Raw genomic sequence first — 17184 nt, 5'->3', positions numbered from 1 at the left:
CACCTTTGGTCAGGAGTTCAAGACCAACCTGGCCAACATGGCAAAACTCCGTCTCTACTAAAAATACAAAAATTAGCTGGGTGTGGTGGTGCATGCCTGTAGTCCCAGCTACTCGGGAGGCTGAGGCAGGAGAATTTCTTGAACCCAGGAGGCAGAGGTTGCAGTGAGCCCAGACTGCACTACTGCACTCCAGCCTGGGTGACAGAGCAACTTTGTCTCAAAAAAAAAAAGTAGGATCCATTGTGACAGGAGTATCTAACAAGAGGTTCTCACCTAGCTGGGGGAATGGGACAAGGGTTGTCTGAGGATGTGACTGCTAAACTGAGACAGGAGGTTGGGCAAGAGGAGGAGGGAGAGAGGACAAAACAAAGGATAAGAACATTCTGCTGGGAGCAGGGGCAAGTGCAGTACCTAAAAGAGTTCAAAGGAGCCTGGTGTGGCTCCACTAAAAGCTTGATAAAACACTGCAGAGGCCAACACAGATGGCCTCTATGTTAAGGATCCCGACAGTCATTGTTGGGTGGAGAATCACTGATGTGTACAGAGCTAGGCTCGGGCTCCAGTTGGCAGAGCTGCTCTTGGGACACTGGCTCCTGGGCCCAATTGTTTCTGGAAGGGTCAGGCCTGTGCAGCAGCTTCCTGCAGGAAGGCTTTTGTTTTTGAGACAGGGTCTTTTTCTGTCATCCAGGCTTGAGTACAGTGGTGTGATCATGGCTGACTGCAGCCGCAAACTCCCAGGCTCAAGCAATCCTCTGGCCTCAGCCTCCCGAGTAGCTGGGACTACAAGTGTATGTCATCATGCCTGGCTGAGTTTTGAATTTTGTGGAGATGGGGTCTCACGCTATGTTGCCCAGTCTGGTCTCAAACTCCTGTCCACAAGTGATCCTCCCGCCTCGGCCTCCCAAAGTGCTGGCATGACAGGTGTGAGCCACAGCACCTGGCCAGCTATCTTTTAGCAAGAGGGCTAGAAGGAGAGCAGAGTGGAGCCTCTGGAGGCCAGTGGGGGATGGCGGAGGGGAGAAGTTGAGTCCAGGGGTAATCTTGCTCTAAACGGTTAGGCTCCACTTCAGAGTTACCAGATGATGCTCCTGGGAAATGCCAGCACCTCAGCTTAAACCTCAGATCCTTCTCACCTCCTCAAAGACTTCAGTTCTCTGCACCCCCTCCACAGCATCATCAGTTTCAGCCTCCACATGGGTCCTTCCTGTTGACATGCAAACATCCTCTTGTACCTATCTCTGTTCTTCTTTCCAGCAGAAGCGTGGAAAGAGAAACACCACCTCTCAAAAGAGTGGTGTTTCATTTACCGCCTCCACTTCCTCACCTCCAATTACGCTGACCCTGGAGTCAAACTCTTTTAGGTCTGAATCCTGGCTCTGCCACTTACTATCAGCTGCCTGGCCCTAAGGAGTGGTTAGCCTCTCTGTGCCTCAGTCCTCACCTCTGTAAAATGGGGGTGAGAATAATATTGCCACTTCTATATAATGAGGATGACAGTGCCTGCCTGGTGTGTGTGGATTCATGAAGTCGCATTTGTCAGCCATTCTAAGCAGGGAGGAAATACTGAGTATTGGCCATTGGCATAACCTACTCTTTGGAGCTGCCATTTTTAGAGACAAGGTCTTGCTCTGTTGCCCATGTTGGAGTGCAGTGGCACTATCATAGCTTGCTGCAGCCTCAACCTCCTGGGCTCAAGCGATCCTCCTACCTCAGACTCCTGAGTAATTGGAACTACAGGCACATGCCACCATGGCCGGCTAATATTTTTTAAGAGATGGGGTCTCACTATGTTGCCCAGGCTGGTTCCCCTGGAGCTTCCAACCCTACCAAACCACAAAGACTGCTCTGTATCAAAGTCATCAACAATGTCCATCTTGCCTAAGCCACTGGTCACTTCTCTCTGTGCTCAAACGCCTCAGCCTCTTAGGAGCATGTAACACGGTTGAGCACTGTTTCTTCCCCAGACACTCTCCTCTCCCAGGAAACCACACTCTCCAAGCTTCCCTTCTTCCTTGCAGACCGTTCCTCTCCAGCTCTGCATGGAAGAATGCCCCTGGGCTTACTTTCCTTTTTTTCTGCTTTATCTACACACTCACTCTAGGGTAGGGGGTTTCTCAACCTTGACACCACTGACATCCGGGGCCAGATAACTCTATGTGTGGGGAGCTGGCCTGTGCACTGCTATGTTGAGTGGCATCCCTGGCCTCCACCTAGTGGATGCCGGAAGCAAACTGTACCTCTTCCCATCACCAGTAACAGAAAATATCTCCAGACATCGCCAAGGGTCCCCTGGAAGAAGGGGGCAAGATCACCCCTAGCTGAGGACCAACACTCTAAGACCTAGAGTCACAGTGATTCATCCAGTTCCCTGAATACCACACACATACCAATGATTCCCAAATTTTATCCCACCTTGACCTGTCTATTGAGCTGCAGACTCTACCAGGGTGCCCAGTAGACATCGTAAATACAGCATGGCCGACATACAACTTCAATGCTCTCATGCCCACACCTCCAGTACCTGCTCCTCATTTAGCCTTCTCAATCAACAGCACCATGATCCACCCAGTTGCTTGGGCCCGATGACCTCATTCCCCTTTCCCTCACATCCAGTCTCTGAGCTCTGCCTCCTTCATGTATTCCAAGTCCATCCACTTCTCTCCATCTCCAGAGGTACCATCTTGGTCCAAGACGCTACTATCTCTCTCCTGATGAGGCAGTACTGCCCAACTGGATTTCTTGCTTCCTCCTTCCCCCCCTCCAGTTTCATCTTCACATAGTAGTCCGGGAAATCTTTAAAATCTAAGTAGGGCCTTGTCTTCACCTCACTATCACCCGAAGTTATTGTACTTATTTGCTTGTTTACTGTCTCCTGGTTTCTCAGGAAAGGTCTTGCCTGTCTTGTCCACTGCTAGGTCCTCACCCAATACCCCAGATTTATGTGCTGCAAAGTAATAGTCAATGAACACATGTGGAACGAATACATTATTATCAGTTACCATTATGGCCTTTCCTGACACCGCCATCTTGACCTGCCGTCATACTTTTTCCACGTGTGGATTCCTCTTAAAGACCTCCTCACTCCCACCCCCCAAGTCAGGTTCCACATCCTCTGCCTCTGAAAGCCAGGTCACTTTGGCAGTGCTAAGTACAGAGGAGAGAGGTGGGCTTTGTGTCTAGTCCTACAACCTCATTAAGCAAAACTAAAAGCTGGCTCCTAACCCATCTGGTCTATGGCTCATAGCCCATCCTCAGCTCCTACCTACTTTCCCCCATTTCTAACTCTATTTCCTTACTCACTAGCCAAAGAATCATCTCTGGTCCTATAGATAAAAACCCAGCCCCAAGGATCTCCTTCTGCAGATCCTTCTCCTTCTCAAAGGACTCTACCTGGTCAAGTAGGAACTGCTCCTCACCCACTGGTAAAGTGCTCGAAGGATGAGAGCAGTCCCGGAACCTAACAGCATGATTCCAAGAGAAGATGCATCGCTGTGAACTGAAATTAGGGCACCTCTAGCCTTAGGTAAGTTGAGGACTGAGCACGAGTAACCATCCCATTTGGTGCTATTCTGAACCCTGAAGAGTTTATTTATTTACTTATTTTCTTGAGACAGAGTCTTGCTCTGTCCCTCAGGCTGCAGTGCAGTGGGATGATCTCAGTTCACTGTAACTTCCACCTCCCAGGTTCAAGTGATTCTCTCACCTCAGCCTCCTGAGTAGCTGGGATTACAGGCGCCCACTACCACGTCCAGCTAATTTTTGTATTTTTAGTAGTAACGGGGTTTCACCATGTTGGCCAGGCTGGCCTCGAACTCTTGACCTCAGGTGATCTGCCTGCCTTGGCCTCCCAAAGTGCTGGGATTACAGGCGTGAGAAACTGCGCCTGGTTCCTGAAGAGTTTAGCTGTCCTTAGCTCCACCATTTGAGCCCTCAAGAATATTCTGATGTATCGTGCATTTACATTAAAATATTAAATATAGATGAGTTTGTGCCAAAAGTATTTTCCTTTGTGAATCCATTAAGCCACTTTAATTCCTTGATTTTCTATATGTCACAATTAGCCAGTTTCAATTTTTTTCACTTTCAATTTTGATTAAATTTATTTATCCCAAGATCAAGTCTTTTCCATGTGAATTTTTTTTTTTTTTTTTGAGCCACTTCGCCAGGCTACCAAGTCTCATTTTCCTGGTGACCTGTTCAAAACAGTCAAAATGGCAAATTTAAGACATCCTCCTTTATAGAGATCTCGTATAGTTTTTTGTTTTGTTTTGTTTTGTTTTGTTTTGAGACTGAGTCACTCTGTTGCCCAGGCTGGAGTGCAGTGGCACGATCTCTGCTCACTACAACCTCCGCCTCCCAGGTTCATGCCATTCTCCTGCCTCAGCCTCCCAAGTAGCTGGGACTACATGTGCCCGCCACCACGCCCGGCTAATTTTTTGTATTTTTAGTAGAGACGGGGTTTCACAGTGTTAGCCAGGATGGTCTCAATCACCTGACCTCGTGATCCGCCCACCTCGGCCTCCCAAAGTGCTGGGATTACAGGCGTGAGCCACCGTGCCCTGTAAGAAGCTCTTCTTAAGAGACCCTTGGTGGGGTGTAGTAGCTAACACCTGTAATCCCTGCATTTTGGGTGTCCAAGGCAGAAGGAACTCCCGACCTCAGGTGATCTGCCCGCCTCGGCCTCCCAAAGTGCTGGGATTATAGGCATAAGCCACCATGCCCAGCCCAAAGACACTGTCAAGACAGCAGGGTGCTAGCACAGGCCTTGTCCCTGCACACAGTACACCCACCGGGGGAAGGTCTATCACCTTCCATATGATGACTTAGTCTGGCCTTCAAACCAGGGGTTCATGGATGGCTCTCTCCCTGTCAGCCCAGCGTGGTCCAGAAGCAGTTGGGCTGGGAAGCTCCCCTCTAGTGACAGCACGTGTCTATATTTGGGGAAAACAGCCAACTGGGAAGGGATGTTTCATTAGAGGTTGCCAGAACCTGTGACTAAGCAGGGACCCAGCCAGATCCAGCTCATCTCCCTGCCTCCCTGTGTCTGCCCAACACCCAGAGGACTTCCATCCTGACTGACAGTGGAGGTGTCAGAGGCTGGGCCTGACCACAGGCTTCTTGTAGGAGTTCCAGGACGCCGCAGGCTTGACCCAGCGCTCAACTGCCAAGCCACCCTAACCCCCCCGACAGTCCAGGTGGACACAATTGATGGGCATTTGCTTCTGGTGGAGAAGAGACAACACTTGATGATCCTGGAGAAGCCAGACCATGAGCTTCACTTTGGGACCCTGGCTCAGACTGACCAGCACAGGTAAGGGTCAGGGTCCACAGCCAATCCCCACCGCTGTTCTGGTTCGCCGTGGGAAGCTCAGGCTGTGCCAGCATGACCAAGCTTAAACATAGTGAGAGGCATCAATGCCCTCACCTGTAAGCTGAGATAATACACACTGGCAAAGCTATAGGATCATTCAAGAGCTAAATTATATAAATTGCCTAGCAGTGGGCCTGACATATGGCGGGAGCTTAGGAAATTCCTTTACTCCTACCCTCTCAGTTTCTTTCCCTGAAACAGGGGCTCACTCTGTTGCCCAGGCTGGCGTACAGTGGCACAATCATGGCTCACTGCAGCCTCAAGCTCCTGGGCTCAAGCAATCCTCCCACCTCAGCCTCCTGAGTAGCTGAGGCTACAGGTGCGTGCCACCACACCTAGCTAAGTTTTTATTTTTTTGTAGAGACTGGGTCTCGCTTCCAGAAGAGAACAATGGGGAAGAACAGAGAGGTCTGAAGGAATGTGGGGGTGTTTGGTTCTGTGGGATGACATGAGCCTCTCCTCTGTCGTCCCAGAAAAACCTCCCTACTTGTTACGTGACTTCAAGGCTGTCAGGACCCGCTTTATGTTTGGGAATTGAATGACATTTTTTTTTTTTTTTCTGAGACGGAGTCTCGCTCTGTCGCCTAGGCTGGAGTGCAGTGGCGCGATCTCAGCTCACTGCAAGCTCCACCTCCTGGGTTCCTGCCATTCTCCTGCCTCAGCCTGTCTCCTGGGACTACAGGAACCCGCCACCATGACCGGCTTTTTTTTTTTTTTTTTTAGTAGAGACGGGGTTTCACTGTGTTAGCCAGGATAGTCTCATCTCCTGACCTCATGATCCACCCACCTTGGCCTCCCAAAGTGCTGGGATTATAGGCGTGAACCACTGTTGAATGACATTCTTGAGAATGGACTCAAGGCGAGCTAACTGACTCTTGTGATATTTGGGTTACGTTTTGTTTTGCTGTTTTCTCTTAGAGACAGTGTCTCACTCTGTTGCCCAGGCTGGAGTGCAGTGGCGCAATCGTCACTCACTGCAGCCTCAAACTCCTGGGCTCAAGTGAGCCTCCCACCTCAGCCTTCCGAGTAGCTGGGACTACAAGTGTGCACCATCATGCCCAATTTTTTTTTTTTTTTTTTTGAGACGGAATCTTGCCCTGTTGCCTAGGCTGTAGTGCAGTGGTGCGATCTCGGCTCACCACAACCTCTGCCTCCCAGGTTCAAGCGATTCTCCTACCAAGTAGCTGGGACTACAGGCGTGCGCCGCCATTCCCAGCTAACTTTTGTATTTTTAGTAGAGATGGGGTTTCACCATGTTGGCCAGGCTGGTCTCGAACTCCTGACCTCGTGATCCGCCCGCCTTGGCATCCCAAAGTGCTGGGATTACAGGCGTGAGCCACCGCACCCGGCCAACTAATTTTTTTTAGTTTCTGTAGAGTCGGGGTCCCACTATGTTTTCCAGGCTGGTCTCAAACTCCTGGGCTCAAGTGATCTTCCCACCTCAGCCTCCCAAAGTGGTGGGATTACAGGTGTGAGCCACTGTGCCCAGCCAAGGGTCAGGATCTTAAGGGATTTGGTACAGTCTTTCCTCAATCCCAGCTTGACACATTCTGTGGCCTGAACCTTGACAAAGCTAGATAATACAGTCCCAGGCCACAACACCCCCAGAGCTGTGGAGGCTGCAGAAGTGGGCCTGAAATCTGTCTCTTAGCTCAGAGGGACACCAGGTCCCACTGGCACAGAAGAAACAAAGAGGGAGGAGGAGGAGGAGGAGGCCAGGGCCATCATAATCTCCTAACTTTGCCTTGATCATTCATCACTAGTATCTACTATCACCTTTTTTTCTTTTTGTGACAGTGTCTCTGTTGCCGAGGCTGGGGTGCAGTGGCGTGATCTCACCTCACTGCAACCTTCACCTCCCAGGTTCGAGCAATTCTCCTGCCCCAGCCTCCCCAGTAGCAGGGACTACAGGCATGCACCACCATGACAGGCTAATTTTTGTATTTTTATAGAGACGGGGTTTCACCATGTTGGCCAGCTTGGTCTCAAACTCCCGACCTCAGGTGATCCACCTGCCTCAGCTTCCCAAAGTGCTGGGATAACAGGCGTTAGCCACAGCGCCTGGCCTCCATCGCTAGTACCTCTATATTTTAGGGACAGCAGGTATGGATTACAGGCCTAGATCCAGCCGTCCACATCCCTGCTCCTTGCCTTAGATCTTGCTATCAATTCCATGTCCCCAAACCTAAGCCCACTGGACCCCTGAGAGGTGCCCTAGTGGTCCTGTGAGGGTAACAGGTCTACTCATACGGCAACTAGGCTGTCGGGAGGGGGTGGTGGGGTCTGGGAACTACAGCAGTCTCCAAAGACAGTGACCACCACCTCTGGCTCACCTCCTCCGACTCTGTCTCCGGGGCCTGCTTTTCCTCTGCTCCCTGTTTGGGCTCAGGCCCCACCTTCCACTTCTCTGGCATGAGTTCATGGCCCTGACCAGGCTGTGACCTGGCTTTGCTCTCCCTTCTCAGGCTTCAGGCTGGTCTGCCTGACAAAGCTACACTGCAGACTCAGATCTGCCACAATCAGTGACTCTCAGCTCTTGGAAGCCCCTTGGTGGCTCTGCTGTGGCCAGTCTAACACCTCCTGGTTGTTCTGCTGGGATCTATCCTGGAAAGCCAAATCCTTTGACTTCCAGCAGGTAGGAGGCCCAAGTATAAGTTAAAGCTATTTATCTAACGCTGGGCACGGTGGCTCACGCCTGCAATCCCAGCACTTTGGGAGACCGAGGCAAGAGGTCTGCGAAGTCAGGAGTTCAAGACCAGCCTGACCAACACGGTAAAACCTGGTCTGTACTAAAAATAAAAAATTAGCCAGGCGTGGTGGCACACACCTGTAATCCCAGCTACTCCAGAGGCTGAGGCAGGAGAATCGCTTGAACCTGGGAGACGGAGGTTGCAGTGAGCTGAAATCGTGCCATTGCACTTCAGCCTGGGCAACACAGCAAGACTCCATCTCAAAAAAAGAAAAAAAAAAAAAAAGAAAATGAAAAGAAAAACAAAGCTATTTATCTAAATATGGTTCTGTTTCAAAAATACATGTCCCCAACTTCCAATATCCTAGAGCAGCTACAGAAAAATGAATAAAACTCCCAGGCAAGGCAGGATGATAACCACCTTTCTAACCCTTTGTTTTAGCTCCAGGGATCCAAAAGGAGAGGTTTAAAATACTTCACTTGGCTAGGCGTGGTGGCTCACACTTGTAATCCCAGCACTTTGGGAGGCTGAGCTGGGAGAATCACTTGAGGCCAGGAATTCAAGACCAGCCTGAGCAATATAGTGAGAACCCCCCACCCATCTCCAAAAAAAAATTAAATTAAAATAGTAAAATACTTCACTTGATCTATGACTTTAGGGTTGAAGAGAAGGTAGGTTAGTATATAATGTGTACACCTAATACCAAAATCTGATAGCACATGATTGTGATCTAAGCCCACTGTAAGGTACAAAATGATCAGTACATGTGGGTGTGCAGGGGGTGGGGTGAGGAGGGTGTGTTATCGTTTGAATATGGTTTGTCCCCACCAAAACTCATGCTGAGGCTTGGTCCCCAAAGTGGTAGTATTGGGAGGTGGTGCCTTTAAGAGGTGATTTGGCTATTAAGATGGATGAATGTCTTCTCCAGGGAATGGACTAGTTCTTCAGAGCAGGTTGTTATAAAGCAAGGTTGCCTCTTGCATTTTCCCTTTTCCACGCCTAATTCCCCGTCTCCACCACTATGTTATGATGCAGATGAAGCTCTCACCAGAAGCTGACCAGATGCAGCTACCCAATCTGGAACTTCCCAGCCTCCACAACAGTAAGCTAAATAAACTTCTTTGCTATATAAATTACCTAGTCTCAAGCATTCTGTGATAGCAACAGAAAAGAGACTAAGACAGGCTGTCAATGTATTTGTATATTTTCCTATCCGATGACAAATAGGCAAAGCAACTTTACGATCACAGAAATCAGGAAATAGCTGTCTTGGCAGATGAATGGAAAGGAGCATGAGAGAACTTTCTGGAATAATGGCAATGTTTTATAGTTTGTTTTGGGTGGTTGTTACAAGGGTGGAATTTGTCAAAACCAAACTGAACACTTAAGACCTATATACTTTACTGTATGAAAACCGTAGATCAATAAAAAATAATAATTCCCTTGTCGAGACTGATGTGTTTAAGTGTTCCAGGATGTGAATCTGCAGGTGCATGTGTGTGCATGTACGCATGTGTGTGAGTCTGTGTATATGTCTGTGACCTTGGTATGCGAGTTCGAGACCAGCCTGGCCAACATGGTGAAACCCTGTCTCTACTAAAAATACAAAAAATTAGCCAGGAGTGGTGGCACGTGCCTGTAGTCCCAGCTACTCGGAAGGCTGAGGCAGGAAAATCGCTTGAACCCTGGAGGCAGGGTTGCAGTGAGCTGAGATCACGCCACTGCACTCCAGCCTGGGTGACAGAATGAGACTCCGTCTCAAAAAAAAAAAAAACAAAACACATAAGGGCACCCAGGGAGCAGTTGGTGGAGGAGGGTCTGGGCTGTAGAAAACTATGTGGACTTGGGCACACAGCAAGTACACATTACAGATCTTCAGCTTGGCCCTCACAGCCACTAGCTAATTCCGCTCTTTTTTTTCCACATTTGACCAGCATTTTCCCAGTGATCACAACTGTTATCCAAATGAAATCCTCTTTGGGAGCAACTTCTCTAATTTTCTTTTCTTGCCTGGGAAAGTTAAGGCCACTGGCTGTGAGTCGCCCTCCTCCACCAACTGCTCCCTGGGTGCCCCTATGTGTTTTTTTTTTTTTTTTTTTTGAGACGGAGTCTCATTCTGTCACCCAGGCTGGAGTGCAGTGGCGTGATCTCAGCTCACTGCAACCCTGCCTCCAGGGTTCAAGCGATTTTCCTGCCTCAGCCTTCCGAGTAGCTGGGACTACAGGCACGTGCCACCACTCCTGGCTAATTTTTTGTATTTTTAGTAGAGACAGGGTTTCACCATGTTGGCCAGGCTGGTCTCGAACTCCTGACCTCAGGTGATCCATCTGCCTCAGCCTCCCAAAGTGCTGGGGTTACAGGCATGAGCCACCGCACCCGGCCCTTATGTGCTTTTCTCCACAGTCCAAGGGATAAGCATCCTCTGATCTCATCCAATTTCACCTAATCTCTCTTGCTCTCCTTTCAGAATCTCAAAGCTCTCCCTATTAGCATCTTTCTGATTCCAAACATTCACAAGTCTCTGCTTTCTTGGAACAATTCATGAAACCAGAAGCCAGCCCCTAGGGTAGCTTGGCCTGTGCCCTCTGAAGCTTGTGCAGGCACAGAGGCTGGTAATAGGCCTTGGGCTGGAAATCTGAGGCTGGCGTGAGGCTGGCGAGCTGTTGGCAAAGCAAGAAGAGGCAGCTGCATTTGAAATGGCCTGCACCCCCAGAATTTGTTAGGGCAAAGGATACCTAAGTGTATCCTGTAGATCAGATATGGACCAGGCAGGGGAGAAGGCCAACTAGTAGCTATTTTACTCATTTATTTTTATTTTATTAGTATTACTTTTCTGAGATGGAGTCTCCCTCTGTCGCTCAAGCTGGAGTGCAGTGGCACGATCTCGGCTCACTGCAACCTCCGCCTCCCGGGTTCAAGCAATTCTGTCTCAGCCTCTCGAGTAGCTGGGATTACAGGCGACCGCCACCGTGCCCAACGAATTTTTTGTATTTGTAGAGACAGGGTTTCACCATGTTGGGCAGGCTGGTCTCAAACTCCTGACCTCAGGTGATCCACCCACCTCGGCCTCCCAAAGTGCTGGGATTACAGGCGTGAGTCACCGAGAGCCCAGCCGAGAAGCCATTTTAAAGGAACTTTGCCCAAGAGGGCCACCTAGAGGGAAAATGGACCAATGGCATGTGGTGGAGGATTCCAGAAGCCAGGGGCTGAGGGAGGAATTGAAGCAGCAAGACTGAGATGGCCACCTGATCATGGGAACTGGAGGTAAGAAAGACCCCCAGAAGGGCTGCGTGGGAGAGTCAGTTACAAATTCCCATCAAGCTGAGACAGTAACAAGGCCAGATGTCAAAGGGGCTTTTTTGCCCCATCTCTACTCTCTTATAACCCCCTCCACCAACACAGGATGCCTCAGAAGCCATAGCTGGCCTGGGCTGGCGTGGGACGGAAGAGGAAACAAAATAAAGAAACAGAAGTCAACACTGTCCTCCTCAAATGTGGGAGCCCAAAGAAAGCTTGAGGGGAAAAGAAGCAGCTTTACCTTTGAATTAAATTCCTAGTTTTGATTATTAACGTGAACTGGACAGTAAGTCTGTCCTGGTAACCAGACGCAATCCAAGGGCAAGCAAAGATTTAAAGACAGAAAGCTGTTGCATGATTGGATTCTACTTCTTGACTGTGGAAACCCTGCTTGTTCAATTTAAGTTTCACTTGCAAAACACCAAGTAAAATCAATGCTACCACACAGTGCTTGATACAGCAGCCAATAATACTGTCGTTAATTACCTTGGTATTTCCTTAGAGAGAGGCAGATAGGAGCTGAGTGAGGCTTTTTATGTTTTTTTTCCTTTGAGATAGGGTCTCATTCTGTCACCCAGACTGGGGTGCAGTGGTACAAACACAGCTCACTGCAGCCTCAAACTCCCAGGCTCAATTCTCCTTCCTCAGCTTCCTGAGTAACTGGGACCACCGGCACATACCACCATGTCTAGCTAATTTTTATTATTTGTAGACTGGGTCTCCCTGTGTTGCCCAGGCTGGTCTTGAACTCCTGGGCTCAAGCGATCCTCCCACCTTGGCCTTCCAGAGTGGTGGAATTACAGGTATGAGCCACTGCACTGGGCCAAATGTGAGGCTTTTCTAGCAGTCAAGTTGTTTGGGATGGCCCAAGTAGAAGGCTTGGGAGGTAGCGAGTTCCTCTTCTGTGGAGATGAAGACTTGGGAGGGATGTGGAGGAAACTGAATTCCAGATGTGGGAGCGAGCCTGACAATCTGTGATTCCAGTTTATTGCTCATGGTCTCAACTCTCCCCCTCTACAGAGGTGACTTCCGCCCTGGCCTGAGTTTCAATCCCACAGTTCCTTTTTTTTCCCCCCCCTTAAATGAGACTTATCTTGCCCTGTCACCCATGTCAGAATGCAGTGGTACAATCATGGCTCACTACAGCCTTGACCTTCCCTGATCACTTGAGCTCAAGCGATCGTTCCATGTCAGCCTCTTGGGTAGTTGGGACTACAAGCACACACCATCATGCCCAGAGAATTCTCATACTTTTTGTAGAGACAGGGTTTTGCCATGTTACCCAGGCTGGTCCTGAATTCCTGAGCTCAAGTGATCATCTGCCTTGGCTGCTTAAAGTGCTGGGATTACAGGAATGAACCTGGCCCAGACCACTGATAGTTCTATATGGACAACTCGGCATAACTCCCAATTAAGCCCATCTAAAATGGAACTCTTTATTTTTCCTCCTTTCCTTTGGTATAACCTCCTTTATTTTCCTCCTCTCCTTTGGTATAACCCAACTTCCCTCTTTATGTATTTTCCACACCTCTTTCTTTCACTCCTCAAACCCAGATGAGCACAGACTCTTACCCATTCTTCCCAGGAGACTTCTCCCACACTGGCCCTACCCACTCCATTTCTATGGCCACCACCGTAATTCAGACCTTTGTCATCCATAAAATAGATTCCTAAACAATCTCCCTGCCCTCCATTTTTTTTCCTGGGAATTCTTAGCATGCAAGGTCAGTCTAATCTTTCTCAAACACAGTTCTGGCGGTGCCACAAAAGCCTGATTGGCCGGGTGCAGTGGCTCATGCCTATAATCCCAGCACTTTGAGAGGCTGACTCGGGCAGATCACTTGAGGTTAGGAGTTTGAGACCAGCCTGGCCAACATGACAAATCCCTGTCTCTGCTAAAAATACAAAAATTAGCCAGGTGTGGTGGTACATGCCTGTAATCCCAGCTACTCGGGAGGCTGAGGCAGGAGAACTGCGTGAAGCTGCAGGTGGAGGTTGCAGTGAGCCAAGATCACGCCACTGCACTCCAGCCTGGGCAACAGAGTGAAGCTCCATCTCAAATAAATAAGCTTTGATAAACACTTGCTTCCCAAGAAATGAAATACAAACTTCTCAGCTAACATTCACGGGACCGGCACAATCTAGTTTTTCCCAACCTGCTGTTTCCAGCTGTACCTAAAACCACTCAACTCTCCACAAATTCACTGAGGCCCTTTCAGCCCAGTCGCATGTTGGACAAAAAAAAACAGATGAAAGACTTAGTACCTGGCAAGACTTAGTACCTGGCTCTGAGGTGCTCTCAGTTCTAATGACAAGACAGAGGAGTAAATAATTACCAGAGGATGCAGTCGGTGATAAGATAAAGGACACTGCTTGCCCTAATGTCCCCACTCTAAAATAAATGATCTATTCACTGTCCCCTGAATACTGGCCTATGTTTTTTCCCTCTACGATTTTATTTGGCCTTTTTTCTCCCCCTTTCCTGTCTAAACATTTCCCATTGTTAAATGCCCAGGCCCTAGTGCCCCTCCTTTGAGAATTCTGATTCCAAGGCAAGGGATCTTTCCCTCCTCTGGAGTTGAATGTTCCATTGAGAAACACCTACTCTTCCAGCATGTCTCAGCTTATCTGCTTTGTGTGTGTGTGTGTGTGTGTGTGTGTGTGTGTGTGTGTGTGTGTGTGTGTGTGTGTGTGCGCGCGCTTTTGAGACAGAGTTTAGCTCTTATCACCCAGGATGGAGTACAATGGCTGTGTGTGTGTGTGTGTGTGTGTGTGCGCGCGCTTTTGAGACAGAGTTTAGCTCTTATCACCCAGGATGGAGTACAATGGCACAATCTTGGCTCACAGCAACCTCCACCTCCTGGGTTCAAGGGATTCTCCTGCCTCAGCCTCCCGAGTAGCTGGGACTACAGGCACACACCACCACACCCGGCATGGGGTTTTGCCACATTGGCCAGTCTGGTCTCAAACTCCTGACCTCAGGTGATCTGCCCACCTCGACCTCCCAAAGTGCTGGGATTACAGGCGTAAGCCACCACACCTGGCTTTTTTTTTTTTTTTTTGAGACAGAGTCTTTCTTTGTCGCCCAAGCTGGAGTACAGTGGGGTTATCTCAGCTCACTGCAACCTTCCTCCACCTCTCAGGTTCAAGCGATTCTCCTGCCTCAGCCTCCGGAGTAGTTGGGGCTACAGGTGTACACCACCACGCTGGGCTAATTTTTGCATTTTTAGTAGAGATGGGGTTTCACCACGTTAGCCAGGCTGGTCATGAACTCCTGGCCTCAAGTGATCCGCCCGCCTCAGCCTCCCAAAGTGCTGGGATTACAGGCATGAGCCACCTTGCCTGGGGGTGTTTTTGTTTTTTAATTTTAAAAATATATATCAGGCTGGGCGCGGTGGCTCACACCTGTAATCTCAGCACTTTGGGAGGCCGAGGCGGGTGGATCACGAGGTCAGGAGTTCGAGACCAGCTTGATCAACATGGTGAAACCCCGTCTCTACTAAAAATACAAAAAATTAGCCAGGTGTGGTGGTGCGCTAATCCCAGCTACTCAGGAGAATGAGGCAGGAGAACCACTTGAACCTGGGAGGCAGAGGTTGCAGTGAGCCAAGATTGCGCCACTGCACTCCAGCCTGGAGGACAGAGTGAGACTGTCTCAAAAATAAATAAATAAAAATTTTAAAAAATCAATCAATCTATCTATCTATAGAGATGGGGGTCTCACTATGTTGCCCAGGTTAGTCTCACACTTCTGGCCTCAAGCGATCCTTCCGCCTTGGCCTCCCAAAGTGCTGGGATTACAGGCATGACCCACCATATCTGGCCACATCTCAGCTTTGGAAGGTCCTCTCTCACACAGCGCCTACCCCCATCCCAATCCTGGGTTAAATGTACCTCCTCTGCATCCCCACAGCACTTCACACTTCTATTGTTGTTCATTTGTGCTGCTTGCAATTTGTCTCTCCCACTAGACTCTGAGCTCCCTGAAGGCAAAGAATGCGTAGAGCCTGTTCACGATTGAATACTCAGCTCCCAAATTGGGGTGGCATGTCTTTTTCGAAAAATTTTCTTTTAAAAATGAAATATAGAGATTGGGTCTTGCTATGTTGGGATTATAGGCGTGAGCCACTGACCCCAGCCAGGCTGGCATATCTTAGCAGTTCAATAAAGAAGTGGAAGAGGGGAAGGAGAGTACAGCAGTCGCCATGAACTCTCTTGTATTGATACCTTTTTTTTTTTTTTTTTCCAAGACAGAGTTTCGCTCTTTTTGCCCAGGCTGGAGTGCATTGGCATGATCTTGGCCTCTGCCTCCCGGGTTCAAGTGATTCTCCTGCTTCAGCCTCCCGAGTAGCTGGGATTACAGGTGTGGGCCACCACGCCCAGCTAATTTTTTTGTATTTTTAGTAGAGACTGGGTTTCTCCATGTTGGTCAGGCTGGTCTCGAACTCCCGACCTCAGGTGATCCACCCACCTCAGCCTCCCAAAGTGCTCTGATTACAGGCTTGAGCCACCGCGCCCGGCCGTATTGATACCTTCTTTAGCCTTTCTGCTGTTATTGCCACTCCTGTTTTCCCAACCACTGTCCCCAGGCTGCCTTAGTCATTGGTTCCCCCTGGATTTACACATTCCTCTATCAGGGTGGCAACCTGTGGCACATCTATGGGCTCCACTCGACTGTGAAACTTTTTCAGGGCAAGGACTGTGTCTGAGAAATCTCTGTATGCCCAGAAAATAGAGGGGTGAAAAATAAAGCTCCTAATTTACAGCTTTAGGTCAGGCGCGGTGGCTCACGCCTGTCATCTCAGCACTTTGGGAGGCACAGGCGGGCGGATCACCTGAGGTAAGGAGTTTGAGACCAGCCTGGCCAACATGGTGAAACCCCGTCTCTACTAAAAATATAAAAATTAGCCGGGCGTGGTGGCGCACGCCTGTAGTCCCGGCTATTTAGGAGGGTGAGGCAGGACAATCGCTTGAGCCCGGGAGGACGAGGTTGCAGTGCGCGGAGATCGCGCCACTGCACTCCAGCCTGGGCTACAGAGTGAGACGCCGTCTCAAATAAATAAATACATACATTTAAGTGACAAACTCATCGTGAGCAAGGAATTCTACTCGACTGTCTGCGTAAACTCTGCAAATCCACTTGGCCTCAGCCACAGGGTCTTTATTTGTAAAGCACAAACAGTGGGACCGTCAGAGCACTGCCGGGCAGGCGAGAAAAGGTAGGAACTGTATGACCACGGAAGTTGTCCCTACAACCTATTTGCTCATCCGGAACAAATAATAGTGGTCCTCTAAAGCTCGCAGGGCTGGAGATCGCCATTACCAACAGTGGCGTCACTAAACCTGAACCCAAGGGTCTCTGCAACTTGGGAAACGACGGCCTGGATCTGAGGAGATGGCCCCTTCCACCCACCCCGCCCAAGGACTCTCAGCCTCCCTGACCCTGCCTTTCCGGAGCTCAGAGTCCCCTCTGGCCTCCAAGGGCGGAAGGGATGGGTTTGGCTGAAGTCGGGGGCTCGGGTCTGGGACGCACTCCACCTCCCCAGCTGCGCGACTACGGCCAGGCTCCCTGTCGGAGCCTCTGCCTGGGGCCCCACCTGGAAAAATGGCTCCTCTAAGGCGCTTCCAGCCTAAAGCCCGTCCTCTTCTACCTCTTGGGTGCAGACTGTCCCTCCCACTCCGACTGCAGGTCCCCCACCGGTCACACAGACGGCCACGCTAGAACACAGCCAAGCACCGGGATAGTCAGGCGCCTCCCGGAGCCTTCCTTTCCGACTCCCGGAAGTGGCCGTGATCTCACGAGATCCCGGAGGCGAGCGCGAACGG

The 17184-nt window shown here is 49.7% G+C and overlaps 1 protein-coding gene across 5 annotated transcripts in view; it reads right to left on the bottom strand.

The window, feature by feature from the left end:
- Positions 1 to 17172, bottom strand: part of STYXL1 (serine/threonine/tyrosine interacting like 1) — a 54866-nt gene extending 37694 nt beyond the window's left edge. For 4 of the 5 annotated variants that reach the window (XM_032756317.2, XM_032756328.2, XM_032756312.2 and 1 more), the window contains exon 1: positions 16956 to 17168. The gene's annotated coding sequence lies outside the window, so the exon portion shown is untranslated. Of the gene's footprint in view, positions 1 to 16955 lie in introns of all 5 variants that reach the window. The other variant, XM_032756322.2, reaches the window with a different exon arrangement.
- Positions 17173 to 17184: the final 12 nt, after the last annotated feature.

This window comes from Hylobates moloch, unplaced genomic scaffold (assembly GCF_009828535.3).
Source record: "Hylobates moloch isolate HMO894 unplaced genomic scaffold, HMol_V3 SCAFFOLD_1, whole genome shotgun sequence".
NCBI lineage: Eukaryota > Metazoa > Chordata > Mammalia > Primates > Hylobatidae > Hylobates > Hylobates moloch.
The sequence above is the reverse complement of the archived record's forward strand: the minus strand, read 5'-3'. Positions and strand labels throughout refer to the sequence as shown.